The 6,315-nt window shown below is 40.4% G+C and overlaps 1 protein-coding gene across 3 annotated transcripts in view; it reads left to right on the top strand.

Annotated features, from left to right (window-relative positions):
* Positions 1-463: 463 nt before the first annotated feature.
* The window catches only part of LOC143279777 (uncharacterized), a 43,179-nt gene continuing 37,327 nt past the window's right edge, over positions 464-6,315 (top strand). The window contains exon 1 of one of the 3 annotated variants that reach the window (XM_076583928.1): positions 464-720. The gene's annotated coding sequence lies outside the window, so the exon portion shown is untranslated. Of the gene's footprint in view, positions 721-3,239; positions 3,369-6,315 lie in introns of those variants that run through there. The other 2 variants (XM_076583930.1, XM_076583925.1) reach the window with 2 other exon arrangements.

Below are 6,315 nucleotides of genomic sequence, written 5' to 3' on the forward strand. Positions count from 1 at the left end.
ATCTTCCCAGACTGAATGACAGCGGCAGAACGAAGTGACTAAGTGACTGATTTTTTTTTTTTTTTTTAATGCTCGGTCGTTTTAGGTAGCATCAAAACAAAAAATCAAAATATTGATAATACAAAAAGCAAATGGCGCTGAGCGCTTTAGTTATTTATGACTGAGATCACCACCACTACTACCCACGCCCAGCCCCCACCGTTGATGCAATGTGTATGCAGTTTTATATAACGATCACACATCTAAACCATTTTTAATAGGGAAAAAAATCGAATGCAAACTGAGTTTGAAAAGCTCATGCACAGTTTGCCCAAAGGAAACTTCGGATAAAGTTCTTTTTGTACAGAACGTTCAGGCCAAACTGCCGGCAAAGCTCCTCAATGGCTTGGGTAAAACACGTGACTGCGCACACAGTGCACAGCTTTCAGTGGGATCGAGCAACACGTGCAAGACGTGGCGAGGTTTGGCGACACTCCAACTTGCAACTCATGGCGTCTGAGAAATGAACAGATCTGTTTTCAGATTCAGATCCGTCGGCAGAAGAAGAGGGAGTAAAACTTGTTTTATCGAGCATCTTCCCCGCTCAGTCGAGTTCACTGACACAGTGCTGGGAGTTCATCGATGTGGTGAAATGAGTTACGTTGTTTTTGAGAGTGTGTCGCGGGTGTACCTCGCTGCGTGCAGACACACACTGGCGACACCAGAGGCGTCAGCAAACAGGTCAGTGACAGACGTGTTTTTGTTGTGTTTTTTTGGTTTGTGTGTGTGTGGTGTGTGTGTGTCAGTGTGTGTGTGTGTGTGTGTGTGTGTGTGTGTGTGTGTGTGATTGTAGTTGTGTGTGTTCGTCTGTGTATGCGTGTTTGTTTGTTTGTTTGTGTGGGTTTTTTTGTTTTGGTTTTTTTTTTTTTTTTTTTTTTTTTTAAATCATACCTTCCTCAACTCAGAATTTCCTTGTGTTGCTCAGTTAATATTTTATTCAAATGGTTGCGAAAATGTCAGTACAACAAACAGTTAATCTGACAATAAATGGTTTCAGTCAGTGTTTGTCTATGTATATGTACGTGTGTATTTCTTGGCAAGGAAATGGAAAGGATAGGAAGGAGGTGCATTCACATAAGGTCAATGACGCAGACCTGTTTGTTATCTATTTGTTATATTTAGACGGCGAAAAATACGGTTTTACTTTAATTTAGTTTTCGGGAAAGTCCGTTAATTCCTGAAAAACATTCGGGATTTCCCTGATCGAGTAGAAAAAATTCGCAAACAAAAACTTGCTTCTAGCCAGTGTGGTCCTGTTTGGACAGACGCTGTTTTAGACATTGCTAGGTGTTGGACATGAAGTATACCTAGTTCCTGTGATCTGTGAAAAAACGAAAATGTTTATATGCGCAGTGGGATGAAAACAATCACTAGCCTGTTCACTTGAACAATCAAGCCATATCAACATATTCGGAGTCTTGTGTCCAGACCGTTGCCACTTTACCTGTCTTCCGCATTCACTTGTGTACACAATGCTTGGATAATTTCTTTGCATGGTGCGGGATTTTATACCCACGTGTGCTGTTGGCTTTTTATTCTATGAATTTGAACATTCACGGTGGCGACAATTAAAGGGAGGTCGAAGGCCTTGGTGAGATCGACTGACTGACGAAACCAAGTCTCCTTCGCTCACGACTTTTTTTTTTTTTTTTTTTTTTTTTTTTTTACAGCTGTCTCACTGAGAATATCATGTCAGCCGTGAATCTTCACGATCAAAAGCTACGGTGTGATTCTGGCTTAACACCAGGGACAGGGTGACTTGTGCTAAAACCCTTTTAATAATAGCAGAAGGGAGATATCACGGTATTTGTAGTCAGTACGATCACATATTGATCTTGAACAAGGTTTTGTTTTTGTTTTCGTTTTTTGTTTGCAGTTCAGTTATCTTGGGAGCAGCTTTTTTTTCCCAGCAGGGCCATAGGTTGTGCAGGTGGGATAATGGCGCAGGTCTCCCTGCTTGATGAACTTTGGGATTGGGACGGAATGATTTCGTTGTACTTTACCGCTTCCGCAGGGTGAGCCATCTGCCTTGTTCAGCTCTGCAGCAGATGATTCCATCGTCCACGACGGACATTTTTTCAGTCTTTTTTCCCGTGTGTGCGTGTGTGTGTGTGTGTGTGTCTGTGTCTGTGTCTGTGTGTGAGTGTAGTCTCTGTCCGTTGTATGGTTCATGTTTTGTGATGGCCAAAGCATGGGTGGTTGCTCAAGAGTCACGGTCGACATAAAAGTCGTTGATCATATATTATAAGACCCTTCATGAGTTCAAATCTTCATGATGGCACTGCCTGGATCCTGATAGAATTAATTTTGTCTTTGTGTTCTCCGGTAGGACTTGAGAGTTGAGCGAGACTCTGCTGTAAACTGACTTGTCTTGCTGAAAATGCAAAGGGAACTGATCTTCTTGGAGTCGTTCAATGGTAAACGTGATTTCCAGCGTGGAGGCCGAGATTTCTCAAAACAAATTCCACACATCACAGTTCACGTTTGTCCTCGGTTTTCTTCTATTGTCAGGGAAAAAAAACGTCCACTGTCTCTCTTTGAAAGGACCGTTCTCAACCAGTATATGGTGTTCGGCCTGTGAGGCTAAGATGCACGTCACAGACATTTTAAGTGTTCATCAATCCGTTGAAGATTGTTTCATACACAAGCACACACACACACACACACACACACACACACACACACACACACACAGAGAGAGAGAGAGAGAGAGCGTCAGACTGTCTGTCTGTCTGTCTCTGTGTTTTCGTGTGTCTCTCTTTGTGTATCTCTGTCTCCTCTCTCTCTCTCTCTCTCTCTCTCTCTCTCTCTCTCTTTCTCTCAAGCACACACACGCGTGCTCACGCAAAATGGCATACACACGCCAAAAACACACACACAAGCACGTACACGCACACACACACACGCACGCACACGCACATACACACACGCACGCACGCACGCGTACACGCACACGCACACACACACAAACGCACGCACGCACGCACGCACGCACGCACACACACACACACACAAGACGTGTCCGTTGAATCCGAATCGTTATTTTCCTCTGTACAGGACCGGGAATACCCTGTTCTCTATTTTTTGCACCGCACTTGACGACAAGATTTCATGCGATTGGTTGATACGCTGATAATAGAAAACAGTACATTATTTTGTCGTAAGGCCTATTTTATGTTTTCGTTTTGTTTTGTTTTTAGTAACAATCGTTGCACTGCGTTTTAAATTGTTCCGAACTGCGTTGGTTTCTGGTCATGTACACCAAAGGTTTGCAAGAAATGAAATTTTTCGAGTTCAAGAACAGTTCCACCATATGTCCTTGGTTCACGGTAAGAGCTTGTATGTTTGGTTGTCACTTTGTTGTATAATGAGAACTGGAAAAGAAAAGGGGAAAAAGGTCTATGATACTGTGTTTTTTCCTTGCTTATGTTACTTATTTAGTAGATTCATTCTGTAGTCATTTCTCTACCTTTGTCGCTGTTTCTGTCTCTGTCTTTCTTCTCGATCTCAGTGCCTCTGTCTGTCAGTCAGTCTGTCTATCTATCACTCTTTCACATTCGCATTTTCATCTACACCATTTATTCTTCTTCGGGGGGTACGTGTGTGCAGGTGTGTCTCTGTTCAGTGAAGATGAGCGTGCGCATGAATGTGTACGTATGTACGTATACTTTATGCGCGTGCCCCAGTGCAAATGTGTGCAGCGTATGTGTGTCCCCAGTGCCTGTGCGTGCGTGCGCCCGCGTGTGTGTGTTTGTGTGTGTGTTGTTTTGTGCTTGTGTGTGTGTGTGTGTGTGTGTGTGTGTGTGTGTGTGTGTGTGTGTGTGTTTGCTGTGTATTTGTGCACTTCTGCACTTGTGACGTGTGTGTGTGTGTGTGTGTGTGTATTTGTGCATTTCTGCACTTGTGACGTGTGTGTGTGCCGTGTGTGTGTGTGTGTGTGTGTGTGTGTGTGTGTATTTGTGCACTTCTGCACTTGTGACGTGTGTGTGTGTGCGTGTGTTTGCGTGTGTATTTGTGCACTTCTGCACTTGTGTCGTGTGTGTGTGTGTGTGTGAATGTGTGTGTGTGTGTGTGTGTATGTGAACATTATTTACATAAAAGCATTATCACAATACGGATATGTCATTTGCTTGCTTGTTAGGTAGGCCTATATTTAATGCTGATTTGCATCCTTGTTCCTTTAAAAAAAAACCCAAACAAACGAGGAAAAAATGCGAATACTTTTAAACAGCCCTTTTTTGTTGTTGTTGTAGGCCTCAGTACTCCTTTCTTTGACTTAAGTCCTGTCGAAACAAACTTTTTCCTTGCGCATTTCTTATTCACTTTCACCTCCTAATTTGAGCTGGCGGACTTTTGACTGACTAAGATTGAGTCGATATCAGGAGAGATTTTTGACTCACTTGTGTAAACAAAGTGAGTCTATGTTTAAACCGGTGTTCGGGTGTCTGTGTGTGTGTGTCTGTGTGTCCGTGGTAAACTTTAACATTGACATTTTCTCTGCAAATACTTTGTCAGTTGACACCAAATTAGGCATAGAAATAGGGAAAATTCAGTTATTTCCAGTCATCTTGTTTGAAACAATATTGCACCTCTGGGTTGGGCACAAAAAAATTAAAAAATGAAGCCTAATTATATGCAAACTGCATTTACTGTTATAATCAAATTTTTTGTATTCTCTAAACTTGGCACTTTGATCTGATATTCTGACCCAACAACAAGAGTAGTCATTATTATCATTTTTTGTTCAAACAGGAACTTCTTTTGCTATTTATTTAGCAAAGGTTTTTGGAGCAAATGGTGCAGATAGTAAAAAAAAGGGAAATTACTCTGTAATTAATGCTAGGGGACTTAATTCGCTTTAAACTGATCTTTCTCATCTTAAACATTACATTTTGAAATTATACTCAATACATAAAAAGCTTGGATTTTTTTTTAAAGTGTATCACAAGTGAGTCTTGAAGGCCTTGCCTCTCTTGTTTTGTTGTTGTTGTAGGCCTCAGTACTCCTTTCTTTGACTAAGTCCTGTCGAAACAAACTTTTTCCTTGCGCATTTCTTATTCGCTTTCACCTCCTAATTTGAGCTGGCGGACTTTTGACTGACTAAGATTGAGTCGATATTAGGAGAGATTTTTGACTCACTTGTGTAAACAAAGTGAGTCTATGTTTTAACCCGGTGTTCGGTTGTCTGTGTGTCTGTGTGTCTGTGTGTCCGTGGTAAACTTTAACATTGACATTTTCTCTGCAAATACTTTGTCAGTTGACACCAAATTAGGCATAGAAATAGGAAAAATTCAGTTATTTCCAGTCATCTTGTTTAAAACAATATTGCACCTCTGGGATGGGCACAAAAACAAAAAAAAGAAGAAAAAAAAGAAGCCAAATTATATGCAAACTGCATTTACTGTTGTTGTTGTTGTTGTTTTTTGGGGTTTTTTTTAATTCTCTAAACTTGGCACTTTGATCTGATATTCTGACACAACAAGAGTAGTCATTATTATCATTTTTTGTTCAAACAGGAACTTCTTTTGCTAAGCATGGAAGTTTTATTTATTTTGCAAACGTTTTGGTGCAGATAGTAAAAAAGGGAAATTACTCTGTAATTAATGCTTGGGGACTTAATTTGCTTTAAACTGATCTTTCTCATCTTAAACATTACATTTTGAAATTATACTCAATACATGAAAAGCTTGTGTGTTTTACTCTCAGTGTACAGGGCTTTCACTATGTTCATTCGCCCAAGTGGTCTTTTTCGGAAAATACTAAAATCAATACGACGAGTGGATTTTATAGATCTATTGGCTGAGCCCTGAAGGTCATGGGCAAAAATCAATTGCGTAGACATATTTATACACATTCAAAGCGCGTGCTCATATTCTTCGCGAACGCGAACGACGCCATTTTGTTTCAAGTTGTTGACCTGCCTGTTCAATCCTATATTCAATCAACAATACACGATAACATGTGATGGAAAGTTGGAGAAGGAGACCGTTAAATATTTATTCAAAGAAAGATTTGTGAACGCTTCATCACTTACTGGATTATGCCCCAAACTGCCATAAAAAATATCCACAGAATCAGTCGGAATTCACAGTTAAAAATGGTAAACCATGCGAGTTAATACCCTTGAATTGATTAAACGAAAAAATTTCCAGTCTTGACTTTTCTCAAAAAGGAAGTCCTTTTCACTTCATACGACGTTTAGATGTACTTGTACTTGGCTCTACAGGTTATTAGTTTAACAAAATACTAAATTTTCATATCAACTTTAAAACTATA

This window comes from Babylonia areolata, chromosome 3, assembly GCF_041734735.1.
Source record: "Babylonia areolata isolate BAREFJ2019XMU chromosome 3, ASM4173473v1, whole genome shotgun sequence".
NCBI lineage: Eukaryota > Metazoa > Mollusca > Gastropoda > Neogastropoda > Buccinidae > Babylonia > Babylonia areolata.